Consider the following 15,110-nt stretch of genomic DNA (forward strand, 5'->3'; position numbering starts at 1 on the left):
ACCAAACCTACACAATAGTTTGGTCTTGCAGGAAGTGGCAGGCAGAGGCCAAAAGGGCCCTACAGAGCCCTTTGACCCCAATCTCCATCTTGCTTTTCAGGGGAAGTGCCTTACCGTAAATGCAGGTTCAACATGCATAGGTCAGCTTCATCTTGAGGTGCTCTCTAAACTCTTCTTCTGGCTCTCATTGCTGAAGGCACCCCACTGGAGATTTTCCTAATGGTGCTTGCAGCCTTATGTTCCATCCCACACACTGGAAGCACCCCATTTTCAACATTTGCTGTGGATCTCTATTTTCTTTTGCCTGCCATCTGTTGCCACCAACATGCAAACAATTTAATTCTTCCTGGCTGCGGGAAGCAACAAAGCAAAGCAGAGAATAATAGATAGGAAATGAGAGTCTGTGGCTGAAAAGGGTTCCATGTTGGGCAGACATGAAGACAGCAGCAAACAAATACAAAATCAATGAACCCATACCAGAGAAATTACCGAACAGTACATGAGAAACAAGACACAGAGGTACAAAGCTCTGCTTGTCCTAAGCCAGAGAGGCTGTTGACAAGTAAGTTTATCATTCTGTGTCCCGCCAACCTCCTATTACAGCATCCAGCAACCATCAGCCCACCCAAGTCCTACTGTCAAAAGAGCTATATGTTCTCACTGACAAACGTAAAGAGTTGTGGAAAAATATGTCCAAGGCCTCACACACAACACCTTGCAGGCTTTTGGCTTTTATAAAACCACCCTGAGTATTTTCCTAAATCATGGCCAGACCCTAATGAATAACGTCTCAAAACAATGTTGTGGATGTTTCTGTTAACATGTTGAGAGTATAATTTTAATTTCTTTGCTTGGAGTTACTCTGTGCTTATTAATAAGCATTATGTTCCTTTCAAGAGACAGCAGAGAACAATGTGGCTGCACTCAGTCAGGGGGCATCTTCTGGAAGGAGGAGGAAGTTGTGCTTTTCCAAGAGCAATTGAGCAACTTTTCGGGGAAAAATTTTCTGGAGTGCAGAGCAAGTCAGACAGAGTGGAGAAATGCACAAGGAGGAGGAGCCTGCAGCATAAGTAGAGACAGAAGTGCTCTGAGAGAAGCAGAGAAGACATACACAAGCAAGGGCCCAAGCTGATGCAAACTCTTCCCCCAGGACACTGAAAGGGGACTGTGAAGTCTTCCTCACAGTGCAGGAAGCCACTGAAAAATGTTGGCTGAGAAAAAGACCAAAACATAAGGATATGTTGAGTGACAGGGGAGAAGGCAGAAATGAGTGAAATACTTCTCACTTCAGTTGTCTTCAAATTTCTTCTTCTTATAAAATTCATTTTTCTAGCTTATCCTCTAATGAATTCATGTTGGTTTTGGCAGTAGATATACTAAAATTTGATGGATACAGAGAAGATTAACATGGCACCTGTGCAAGTTGGTTTGGGTGTGGTGGGAAGGCTCCACAATACAGGAAGCCCAGCAGTGGGCCACCAGACTGGTCAGGGGGCTGGAGCATGGGCATATGAGGAAAGGCTTAGAGAGAAAGAGAGGTCCATTCAACTTGGAGCAGAGGAAACTCAGAGGAGACCTGACTGCTGAAACTACCTGACTTCAGGGTATAGAGAAGACAGAGCCAGATTCTTCTTGTAGGTGCACAATAATAGGCAATGGGCACAAGCTGGAGCATGAGAAATTCTAGTTAAATATCAGAAAAATATTTTACCATGAAGGTGGTCAAATACTGGAATAGAGGATGAGGGCTGTCTGTCTTTGGAGGTGTCAAGTGCTTGACCAGGCATGACTCTGAGTTATCTGATCTCATTAGACCTCCTCTGAGCAGGGAGTTGGACTAGATGACATCCAGAGGACCTTTCCAATCTAAATTCTTCTGTGATTCTGTGAAACTCAGCTTTCTAGGTTCAAAGAGGTGATGTTTTCAGATGTTCTTCACCTGAAAGACAAAGTGCAAGAGAGACCTCTGTCAGAGATTCAACCCATGCAGGCAGAACATTGAGTCTTTGCACATAATCTATGATCTCAGAGAAGCAGGATTTGCCCATTTAATGAGATACTGCAAGTTAATCAAGCTTGTCATTGCTTTGGCCCCTCAGAAGTGTGCTAGGCATTGAATACCATCACATAGTGTAAGTTTTTCTGGCGTGTTTGGTACCTCAAGCAAGCAGCAGTAACTCTTCATGTGTTTGAACTCTGATGCTGGCATTCCCACACCACACCATGTTAGACATTCAGACAACTCTGCTGATCACATATTTCCTCTTACTTTAATAGGCCTTTCAGGAATGAACAAGCATTCCCTTGTATACTATTATGGTTCCCATCTCTTGATGGTCACACTTAATTAAGCACTGGTTTAGTAGAGAGCTGGTTACACTTCATTTCATTAAGTGATTTCATGATCACCAGAGGTACACTGACAGCTCTGTTAGCGAAGCTATGTGCAAAGGGGCAGCAGAGACAACAGTAACATTTTGCAGCACTTCCCTATCTCTGATTTTCCAGACGCTACTCTTGCAGAATTACATTTCCATTCTTGTTTAGCTTTTGGCTCAAGGCTATCTCTGACTTGATGTCATGTAGTCTATATCCAATTACTAGTACCTTTGGCAATGGTTGTCCCTGAATCCTTAAAGTCATCATTTTTATATATAGTAGGTATTAAGAATTTATTCATGTCTTCCCTCCTTCAGGCTTTTCTATTCATGGGCAGCAAATAAATGTGATTAAAGCGCAACATCCCATTTAAAAATGCAAGCAAGAATCAATTGGAAAACAAGAAAATATTAAGAGGTTCTACAGCATGATAAACCAGTTAAGAACACTAGGTAATTAACTCTGAAGTATGTAAGTATCACACGACAGGAAAAGCACCACCAATGTTACACTCATTAGCAAAAGCACATAGACGTTACAGGATACCTATAAAACCAGACATTAAAGCTGCCCACTACAAAAACCTTCTCACAACAGTTTCTACTCATTCACAGGGATATGCAATGCACAGGTGGTTTAATGTTTCTAATGTGAAAGCATTCTTTTGTAGATGAATGGAGGGATTTTAGAATGGCTGTATTCAAACCTGGATCTAAAGTTCAGTTTGAATGTGGTTTTTGGGCTGTATTTCAGTTTAAGAGAGAAAGAAGCATTAGGAAAGTGCCATCAATAAAGGAGGGTGAGCACAGCACAAAACAAGCATAATGCAAATTACTTTTTTTTTCCCTGTGAAGTCCTTTGCCACAGAGATTTCTGTTCAGAAAGTGTGAAAATTCATACACAAACTGTATTTCATATTAAAATAGCATCTTTGCTCTAACTACCTAGTCTTTAGTGCAAAATATTAGTCTTTAGTGTAAATTATATAAAAAAATAGCAGAACTGATTCTATGAACATTTGCCATTCACTATAAGCAGACTTCTTTTACCAAGTGATAGAACTACTTGTTACTGCCATTCCTTAGAGACCTGGGTTGTATAAGAATGACAGGAAGCACGTATTAATGGAAAGCTTCCTACAAATTTCATCTTTTTTTTTTTTCACTCTCCTATGTGCATTATGCTATTATGGCTTGTGATGAGATGGATTCATAGATTCATAGAATGGGTTAGGTCAGAAGGGACCTTAAAGAGCATCTAGTTCCAATCCCCCTGCCATGGGCAGGGACAGCTTCCACCAGCCCAGGTTGCTCAAGGCCTCATCTAACCTGGCCTTGAACACCTCCAGGGAGGAGGAATCCACAACCTCCCTGGGCAACCTGTTCCAGTGTCTCACCACCCTCGCTGGAAAGAATTTCTTCCTAATCTCCAGTCTAAATCTGCCCTCTTCAAGCTTAAATCCATTCCCTCTCATCCTATAACTACATCCCTTGTAAAGGGTCCTTTCCCAGCTTTCTTGTAGGCCCTCTTCACGTACTGGAAGGCTGCTCCTTGTCACCATGGTTCAGAATATAAGGGAGCCATTTGTTTGTGTAAGGCTTGGGAGGAATTTGGGTTTGTGTGTCATCACAAACACATATATTACAAATAATACTCATCTAGCAGTAGAACTTGATGGTAATAGTGCCTGGGAAAATGTAGCATGCCCCCTCCACACCCAGCTCACACCATGGTTATGAGGAGTCCCACATAAATCGTGGGTGATGGGTTAGACTGGATGATCTTGGAGGTCTCTTCCAGCCTGGTTGATTCTATGATTAACTTTTCCTTAGAAATTACACTTGCTCCTGACACATTGCTTTGTGCAAATCACCTGCACAAAATACTATGGTAGTTTATATTCCTATAACATCTTTCATGTGTACTCCTCACAGTGACTATGGTGGATCCATATCACTGTTCCAACTTTAAAGACAAAGCAAATGACATGCCAAGCATTTAAGTGACCTGTTCAAAGTTGTGTAATGAGTTACAGATATCCTGGCTGTCTCCAGCCCTCCTCTGCTTGGCAAAGTACACCCTTACTGTAGTTTGTACTGAGTCATTTAGTCACAGATGCTGTAAGCAAAAAGAAATTAAATTACTCAGGTCTTAGAAGGATGATACTTTGTGTACTTAGTTAATCAAGGAAAAGGAAATCAGCAATGGGCTTTGAACCAAAACTGCAAATTCGTGGCAAGGTTATTCAGATTTGGTTATCAAGAGGAGGAGAGGCTCTTACTGCCTGAAGCGGAAATCTCTAGGCATTTCTAGATTACATCTCCTGTTATGGTAGCACACAAACCCTAATTCCTTCAAGAAAAACTCCGCATTTTTCAGGTAGGTGAGGCATAGATGAAAAGTGCCAATGACCTGACTAGTGTACTTGTGAATAACAGATTACCAACTGCAACAGGATCTGAATAAACATCCACCTTCATGCCTTTTGGGTGGATGATGTGCAAATCCATTTCTCACCCTACATATGACATATTTTAACTAAAACTATTTGAAGAGCTTTCCTCATGTACCTTTGTGAGTTTCTGGGCTGCCAGCTATCAGCACTGACTGACCACTTAAGTTTTAAAGTGCTGTGCTCTCTGTGGTGCTACAAAAGCAACATTATTGATAATAAAGACAAGATCCAGCAGGGAAAACAGGAGAAAATCCAACAAATCTTTGACTCCAAGCTTCATGTTTCAAATACCAGCAACTCACTTCCAGGAATTTTGGCAAGTTTTTATAACCACTAAATTATTACTAGTTTTCTTTGCTATTCATTACAACTGCATTAATGGCAGTGGATTCCTTCATACATGCTTGATTTTAATATCTAAATCTGTGGGAATCCCTCTGGTATTGAACAGAACAAAATGAAACACCAATTATAAAGTCATAGAAGGAAACCTAAAAAGTATCTTTATCAAAAAAAATGATGTTCATATTAAATTATTAACAACACTTTCCAAAGATTTAAACATTGTATGACCCCAAAATCATGAAGAATGATTTAATTTGTGCTCAGCTGGTAAATGCTGCTATCTACACAAAAACTTCTCCCACAATTTATCATGTTGCTTCCCCATCATTAAGAATTTGCCTCATACCTCACTGCATATGAAGTTAACTAAAAATGTTCCTGTATCAAGTGGAAGGAGAGAAAGAGAGCCTATTCCACAATCTGCTGAAATTGACATAAATGTAGGCTTTCTCTTATTGAGATAAAAGTGTGATGGGAATTTGGCAGAGGCCCTACAGTCAATACCTTTCTCTTACATGCAGGTCTCCTTTTGATTCTAATCCACATGGGACAGCAAGAAAGGCCAATCACTTGCTCCTTCCAGTTGTCCACCTCTCTCAAGACAGTATTTTCTCTCAGTTAAGCATACATCTTTCAATATGAAGATGTTGATATGGGAACATTCTCCTTTTTAACAGACCTATACTCAGAGGTTGAAGATTGAGTCCTCACTGAAAGGCTTTGGCCACATAACTGCTGCTAAGGGTTATGACATTTTCTTCATTGGGAAGCATAGACACAATATGACAAAAGCATCCTTGACATCCATCCTTCACAAACAATTTTATGTATATATGCCATAAACAGAAAAATTCTTATTTTTGTCTCACAAGCATTTAAATTAATGAATTTTGCAATCACCAAACTTTTGAGAAGACATAGCTCTGGGCTACAATCCTACATATCCAGATGCAGCAGTATTTAAGCATCTCTTCTCCAGAAGGGATCAAATGGAATATCTCTGATTATTTTTTCCTGAAGAAAAACATGGGCTCAAAAGAAGTGACAAAGCCTAAGGACACATTTGTGGCTACTCAGGGCCATCAGGGCTCTGTGGTGCCAGCTGGGGCCTGAGCCTCCCCTCCAGTGTGAAAGGCATCAGGTTCTTCCTGGTGATCACCCCAACCGCTCAGTTCTGTGAGGTGGCACAGCCCCAGGGTGCAAAAGATGATGTAGGTGCATTACAGTGAGAAATGAGCTTGGACTGACATTGCAGACTTGTTTATGTGTGGCTCCTGTAAGGCAAGGAGAGAAGGCACATGGAGAACACAAAAGTATGAGTGCACCCCTGACACAGGGGTGAAAAGGAAAAGCAGAGGAAGGAGGCCAGGCAGAGAGAGGTAAGAGGCTTGAGGGACAGCAGCCAGTACGAACATTAGTTCTCTCCTGTTCCCCATCACCAATTACACCTAAAACATCAGGAAATACCATAGTAAAAGAACACTTTCTTTTTTGGTAAGCCATCAGGTTCACTCTAAATAAACTATTATGACTGGAATGTACCCAAATCTCACAGGCTTAGAAAAGCAAAGTTGAGCTCCATTGATATGGTCTGAGTTTTTAGTTGGAAATAGTCAGTGACCCAAATATTTATTAAGTCTGAAGATTTTTTTATAGCTGCTCTCTCATTACACAACCATTTATGACATCCTGTAATATTTTGCAGTAAATGCTTATAAAAGTCGATCCACACAGAAACAAACTGTGAGGAAGAGGACAAAGAAAACAATCATATTACTTTGAGAAGAAGAGAGCCTGCAAGTACTAAGCTCTGATCACTGACAACTATGAGGGCTATAACTGTTTCTGCACAGGAACAGAATTAAAGACCATTTTATTGTTAGCCAGGCTTGTCTTTATAGCTTGTATCAGTATTCACTAAGGTTTTACTTTTCACATCATTCTACAATGTCCTTCTTATGACTCAGCCAGCTCTGACAAAGGTGTATTATGCTTCCCAAGGGTATGGCTCCCCAGAGGAAAAATGAAACAAAGACATGATCATAGAATCACAGAATCATTTTGGCTGGAAAAGACTTTTATGATCATAGAGCCCAATTGTTATCTTACTACCAATTCTGGTGCTAAACCATGTCCCTCCACACCACATCTTTGCTTCAGATAAATTGATATCAATGCTATGATATGATAAAATAACATAATAAGTCCACAATACAGAAGGACACATCTCTTCTCCCTCTTTCATTTACAGGTCTGACAAAACATTCAAAGACATATGGAAAAAAAAAATCAAAGGCAAAAAGGTTTCCTCTTTCTACATCACAGGCAATTTTGCTGTGGAACTCACTGTCACAGGAAGTCATTACACCTAAGAACTTCACAGTAGATATTTCTGTGGATATCAGAAACAGATCTTTCACAAGTGATGGCAACAAATTGCTGGAAGGGATGAGTGTGAAACCTAAATGAGCACTGTATGACCCCCCTGGACTAGGTCTCAGTTGAGTTGTCATGTTCATGCCACACGTTCTGTCTCCATCCCAGTTTCCCTGTCTCTTAAAAGGTAACTCATAAACCAGTTTAGATACTGGATATCGGGAGCAATGTGGTTTTATAACTTTTCTCTCCTTCTAGCTATTCTCAAAGCAAGGAATTCAAACTAGATGGATCTCAAACTCATCTTCTTTACAGATGAGTAAACAAGAGCAAATTTTGTATCTTTTTAAATAAAACCCATCCAAATTTGGTTCTCTGGCCACAATTTCCCAATATGCTCTCACACCTCAGTTTCAATGCTGCAGGCTGGGAATTCGCTGAGGTAAAAACTACACTTGTTTATAACATATTTATTTTAGGCTTTATTCAGTACACCAAACAGATTATTGCCTTTGGGCCCAATGTTTTAATACTGTATTTAGGAAATAAAATGTGGCAATGTCATAGTAGGGATTAAAATAAAGAGAAGGGGGGGGGGGCTGTGTGAAGGAAAAGGGGAAAGAAATACAGCTTTATTTATAAGCTGATGTATAGGCAGTGTACAGTAATGGAACCTAAAATCTCAAAAGTGTTGCTTTATAGGACTATAAGAGCCAAATAATGACATTTAAATGATCTATTCCATTAACATTGTATCATTTTGTCAATCTGGAATGCATTTTAATCAAAAGCCCCCTTGAAATGGTCTCCTTTGTTGTATTTTCTCTTTTGGCTCATTTTATCAACATCTGTTATGTTTATACAATATGAATTAAAACTTGGGAATGCTGTTTGTACTCAGCTACTTTTGTTGAGAATGGAAGGTCCCAGGATTGGCAGTGTTTATGTAAATCAGTGCGGCTGACACAGCCATCATAAACAAATGAGGAAATATAACAAACACATTGTTCATGGAGGAAATGTTTGTTTTTAGAGTTGGCTTCAGTCTTACCAGATTGATGAAGAGTTGCTGATACTGGGGATCTGTAGTGTAGCAATTCAGCAGCATGGTCAGGCGCGACACATTGGGCAGCTTCTCCTCTGTTATCTGGAAGAGGCAAGAATCTATTTCTCTTTCCTTCCTCAGGCTTCAGAGCTTTCTAGTTGGACCCTTAAGAAGAAGTTTTCTAGCAGAGCTACACTGGCAGATCTTGTCCAAACTTATTAGAACTTCTTTTGCCAGCAAGGCTTAAATTAGCAATTTAAAATAAAACTCTTCCCTTACAAAAAGATTATTATTTTCCCCTTAGCGTAACTGTCTCTCTGTTAAGACAATGTCAGTTATATTGGCTTCAGGGTGAGGTTTTTCATGCTGTGAAAATTCACACAGTAAGTGGTAATTACTTGATAGCACAGAGCAGAGAAATCCAATAAAACTGCTATTAACCATCAGCCGAGCTCCAGCTCTCCTCCACAGAAGCACCTATTTGTATCCTGGCACCTCATCCCATACATAATTGCCCTGCTCCTTCCAATACTGTTTTGCCAGATGGATTCCCCTGTGTGGACCAAGCTTTAGTAATGTATCTGATGACTTTCCAGTTGTGTCTGTATAAATTGTTCAAAACTGCATTACCAGTCTTGCCTTGCTAACACACGATTTTCTTCTGCCACACTTAATGTTTACTGTTCCTAAAAACCCTTTAGTCATCTGTCAGAGGGAAGAATGCTACATGCTTTTCAAGCTTGACAGCTTTTATAAACACTCATCGTTCAGAGAGGTGCTACCCATACAGAATTAAATATTATAATCATTCTGCTATCCATAGAGAAGTTGAGATTGGAACAGTCTACCTAAGCAAGGAAGTTGTTTGCCAGCAGTCTTGCAAAATTTCCAGACTCTGAGTGGCTTTATAGTTTATGACAGCTGTCCCTGGAAGGTCTTTGGTCATCGTTTAATTTAAATTGTACCTGACCACCTCTTTAGCTCAATCACATAAGTTACATCATTTCTTTGTTCATGGAGAGCTCATCCTTAATCACCCAATATACAGGCTGATTAAACAAGGAAAGAACTGAGAGAAAAGAGGTTACCTTCTCATAGGAGAGAGGAGGAAGAAGATTCATCATTTGTCTCTGGGTCAAAGATATTCTCATTCTCCAGCAGCATACAGAGCTCCTGCCTGGGGTTAGAAGGCTACATTTATTATAAGGTGAGGAACAGGGAGTTGAACTCAATGATCCTTTTGGGTCATTTCCAACTTGAGAAATTCTCTGATTCTAGGGTATTAGTGGGTCAAACATATAATTCACCTTCCTAAATTTCAAAAGCAGCATCACACAAGTGTTTTCTGGTTTAGGATTGGCTAATTAATGAACATCACTTAATCCTGTATGTTCTTCTTGACTTGAAACAACCTGCTTGGCAGAACCTGTTCATGTACTGTCTAGTCTGCACCTGAAAAGACATTATCAATGCTAAGCAAATACAATTATGTGAATATAAATGGATAGACTTTTCTTCCTTCTCACATCCTTCTTAAGTAACATCTACATTAAAACACAGGATCTGCAAAATAGTCATGTCACATTTTAAATCATCCATGAAACTCTCTCAGAGGACTGCACTCGGAGTTCAATAAGACATTTAATAGTCATATACTTAGTCATGTGAAAATGGATATCTTCATCAATTATTGTATCATTACAAACCTTTCTTTAGAGCTTTCCCCTTCTGCACTACACATATAAAGCCTTGACTAGGAATACGTTTTAAATTATCATTGATATCTTAGTGTTTCCTTGCTCCCCCCATCCACACACACTCCATCCCCAATATCTACCTCCAGCCTTTTAATTTATATTTAGAAAACAAACACCCCGGGGGACCACCACAAAGGTTTTTGCCTTGCAACATCCTTAACATTGTGTTAGTCCTGGACTATGATTATAGCTAGGAGCATCTACAGTAGTACAAAGATGTGCAACTCACTGCAAAATGATATGCTTGATATGCTTGAGGCTCTGGCCAGCCTGATCTAGTGTGAGGTGTCCCTGCCCATGGCAGGGGGGTTGGAACTAGATGATCCTTGTGGTCCCTTCCAGCCCTGACTGATTCTATGACCCAGAGGAGAGCAGACACACGATCTTCGTTAGGGCATCAAAGAAGTACAAATGAGGTACAAAGTGGCTTTTGTGACTGGAGCACCAAGTATGAGCTGGGAATATTTCAAATAACTATTTCTGTATCCAAAAATACTGGTTTGCTCAACCAAAACCTTGTTACAGGAATTGACTACTTTTAACATAATATCTCCTGGGAAAGATTAGTCTGCTTCAAGGCAGGATTAGCACTCTGCAGCAGAGGACTTACACCATGATGACACGTCTGCCAGATCCAAAAGCTGGTGGTTTGTGCTCTCCCTAGGGACAGGATATGGAAGAACTAGGTTCAAGCCCTTTCTCCACACTCTCCTTCATAGCAAGCACATTAGTGGCTATGTATGGCATGTCTGAATGTCTCCCATTGGAGGGGTCCACGCTGAATAAACAGGGATCTGAAGAACCAACCAGGTCCCCCCGGTTCCCACTGGCTGCCCTGACCAGCAGGCTATTTGCCATTTTATTATTTTCTTTCCAAACAGTCTCCCTTTCCCTGCTCTATACTTCTTTGTCCTGAATTGGATGAAGCTGGATCAAAACTGTAAAGAGTAGGGGGAAGGGGAAAAAAGTAAACTAATTCTGAAATACCATTGAAAAGGTAAAGTTAAACTAGTTTCCTATGTAGAATATTAAAATGTAATTTCACATGTTTGGGGTCTTTTTATGTAATTCTCCAACTTAAAAACAAGGTACTTTGGGAGCATCTAATTCTGCATTTCAGTTTAGATCTGAACACACATCTGCAGGAAATGTGCACCTCCCATGAGCTGACTACCACTGCAGAGCAGTTCCTTTTCTCCTGAAATAGTCACCTGTTTCACTCTGTAAGTCCAGTCTTGAAATCTGGATTTTGCTCATGCAGATGTGGCTTTGGTCTCTCATCTGAGGTTCTCAATGGAATCTATAAATAAGATGCTTGAGGATGGGATATAAGCATCATCCTTCTACAGGTGAAGACCTGAGTGTGAATATAACTTGTGGAAAAACATCAGTTCTGAAGAAAATCAGTGCAAAATCTTGGAATACTAGGAGCCTTTAACCTGCCCCCCTCCTTAACAGCACATCCCATTCACAGGACAAACAAGGAATTTAGTCTCCTTCATGAGTACTGAATTTTTATTTCTCTCAATTTAATATCTGACTGCCTTTGGTAATATAAAATCTCTTTCATATTACTAAGGAGAGCATAGCACTGCAGCAGAGCTGACTGCTGAGGACTCCACTGAGAAAATACTTCACTCTGGATTCACATTTTCCCTCCTGGAAAAGTCGCTGGCTTGCCCTAAGCCTCTTGTCACATGCAAGCCAGCATATGGAGATGTCACATAGACAATTAATGGACTTAGGTTTGAGGACAATCATGAGAACACACTAAAAAGAATAGAATAGGCATGCCACAACAGGTACAATCTAGCCCCCTCCTCCTTCATTTGGAGGAGGAAAGGGGAGAAAGCACTCATGAGCTATTCACTACAGCAGAGGACATGGAGAAGAAATGAATCCAGTCGTGCCCTGTGAATTACCTTTGGTGCATTATGCACTTGGTTCTGCAGGACTCTCTGAAGACTCACGTTCCACAGCCTTTCACAAAGAGGTCTGCAGTTGTTGTATGTGAGATATAAGTATAGAGATCTAAATTCTGCTCCAAGATCATCAGGTACAGCTCCAAGAAGTCAATTTCAAGGGTGATCACTGGGCCAGAAATAGTCTCAAGACTTTACTGGTAACATGAATACATAGATGTCAAAGTCCATATATGCAAGAGTTATGATCCACCTTGATGTCTTGCCAGACACTGTATGCTCAGGTCCAAAACACTGTTCTGCCCATAGTCCAGACTTCACCATTTTCTACTTGAACATCATGGGCTGGAATTAAAAAAAAAAACAACCAAACCAGCAACATTCACCATGAGCTGAAAGAGCAGAAACATTTGCTCATCACCAGTGGTCTGTTGGCTGGTTTTGGCAGCTTGCAATTTGCTCGGCACCACTCTTAACTAAACCCAGCAGGGAGTCACCTAACAGGGCTTTGGGAAGTGTGAGAGAAATTTGGCTGGTCAAAAAAAAAAAAAAAAAAAAAAGGCAAGCACATACAAACACAATGAAGGAAACCATTGGAACGTTTCTGATAAGAATCCAAGCCTATGAAAATCTGCCATATTCAGGAGAAAAAATGAGCATACATTATTTCACTTGGACTTCCAGAAGTCATGCTTCAGAGGTATAACAACATCACTCTTTGATGTTACATACAACATCCTTCCTATCACATCATCAAGCCTTAGAAAGCAGACCAAACATGTTTCTTGCACTATTTTGTGAGGCTTAGCAGGAAGTGCTAGGATTCAGACTTGGACTCTGCGATTGTTCATTTACTCTTTATTTATTTAAGAAGGAAGAAACCCCTTAAGTAGGGAATCTCATTTCAAAGATACCCTGGCAAGGCATTGCAGTAGTTTCATATGCTCTATCTGTTGTAAAGCATGCATCATGAAGATACACCTAATTAAGATAACACATTATTATCCCAATATCCACATGTCAGATTTGGCATGGAAGCCAAGAATGAAAAGTATCTGACAGTTGATTGTGTCACTCTTCTTGTCAAGATGGTCAATTATCTGAGAAAACTGCAAATTCTAAATATTGGGGGAGTGACATAAAAGGAGCTGGAGCTCCAAAGTAGCTGCAAATGAACAGATTAAAAGGTGATGTCACTGGCAAAAGCATTCAGGGCAGGACTCTCCTAAATTAAGTGGATAAAATAGCTACACAGTGGGGCAGGGGGAAGAGAGAGGACTAGAGAACCTGAAGTATCATTTTTAGCTTGTTTCTGAAAGCTTTGGACTCATTTCTCCTGAATTAATTCACCAAAGGTACCTGCATTGTTTTTATTCTTGAGCTGATTTTTAGCTGATGGTTTGGCCAATATCCAGCTCAGTGAGGATCAGTGATTAACGTATTCTGACCAGAATAAAGCAAATCTCCCTTCCATGTAATAAAAATCATAGAATCATAGAATGGTCCAAGCTGGAAGGAACTTCCAAAGGTCATTCAGTCCAAATCCCCCTGCAGTCAAGCAGGGACATCCCCAACTTGATCAGGTTGCCCAGGCCCTCTTTGAGTCCTACCTTGAATATCTCCAAGGAAGGGGACTCAACCACCTCCCTGGGCAACCTGTTGCAGTGTTCCACCACCACTACTGTCTCAGGGCTTCTTTCAGACACATTTAAAACCCAGTGACATCAACCACTAATTTTTTGCACACTAAGACAACAAGATAAGGAACTCTGAAACTCTTCATGGTCCTTCCTCATCCTAAGACCTGGTTGGTGTGTAAATTATTTTATAATATCAACACATCTGCAAACTTGCTGCACTAAGACTTAGTGTCTTGCACCTTCAACTTTCACAGGACTCAAGATGAAAAGAATGCTTAGAGGACTTTGCAGGATTTGATGACTGCTCCGCTCTCACCAAAAGTTCTAGCAGAAGCATGTTACTCTTCCAAAACTCTTCTAGTGTACTAAATGCATTTTTCCTGACTTTGAGTAGCATCGTGCCTTTTGTTACTGGTAAAAAAAGGTATTCTATATATAAGGAGCTAGACATTAGAGGAAGACTAGACCATCACATACCAAGAACTGTTTTAAAGTCCACCAAGTCTTCCTCTTACATAGCAAAATCTCAGGGTTACAGGGTTTTTTCAGGTTAGGCAGCCTAAATCATTACTGTTTACTTACTATTTTCTTCTTGAAATCAGGAATTTTTGGCATTTTACCTCCCAGATGATAAAAAGGTCATTATCAAGTACTGGACTGAGGATTTCCAGAGCAAAGATCAAATCCTTTCCATGCCACAACCTTTCAAAGGATGCTGAGTGCATATTTAATCTCTGTATCTCAGTTTTCAGATCTGTAAAAGAGGAATTTCTTCCACCTCAGATCTGAGTTTTGAGGTTAATATTCATTACTTCAGTTGCCAGCTTTCTGGTTTTATGGGCACCATAGTCAGGGTGAATGAGCAGACAGTAAGTCCACAGCCTCCAAATGAAAATGCTAAGGCAGCTGTTAAATTGTAAATGCAAGGTTAGTATTTCAGACCTAGAGAAAGGCTAGATTTAGGACGAAGACCTAGGATCAGATTTGGGTTTCCCTGCAAAGTGCCTTGTTACTAGGCAGATTTTGAGAGGAACCTACCACACGTTTGAACGACAGGACAAGTATGTGATCAGTCTTTCCATTCACACACCAGTTTTCCCCTATGCCTATATTTGATTTCAACAGTTAACAACACACTGCACTTGCCTAAAAGCCACCCACATGCTGCAGCAAGGCTGCATACGTTTTTAA

General features: G+C 40.3%; 1 pseudogene; it reads right to left on the bottom strand.

Annotated features, from left to right (window-relative positions):
• Positions 1–6,248: 6,248 nt before the first annotated feature.
• LOC128977179 (chloride channel protein D-like) overlaps positions 6,249–15,110 on the bottom strand; it is a 71,576-nt pseudogene continuing 62,714 nt past the window's right edge.

The sequence above is a fragment of the Indicator indicator genome, chromosome 31, assembly GCF_027791375.1.
Source record: "Indicator indicator isolate 239-I01 chromosome 31, UM_Iind_1.1, whole genome shotgun sequence".
Lineage (NCBI taxonomy): Eukaryota > Metazoa > Chordata > Aves > Piciformes > Indicatoridae > Indicator > Indicator indicator.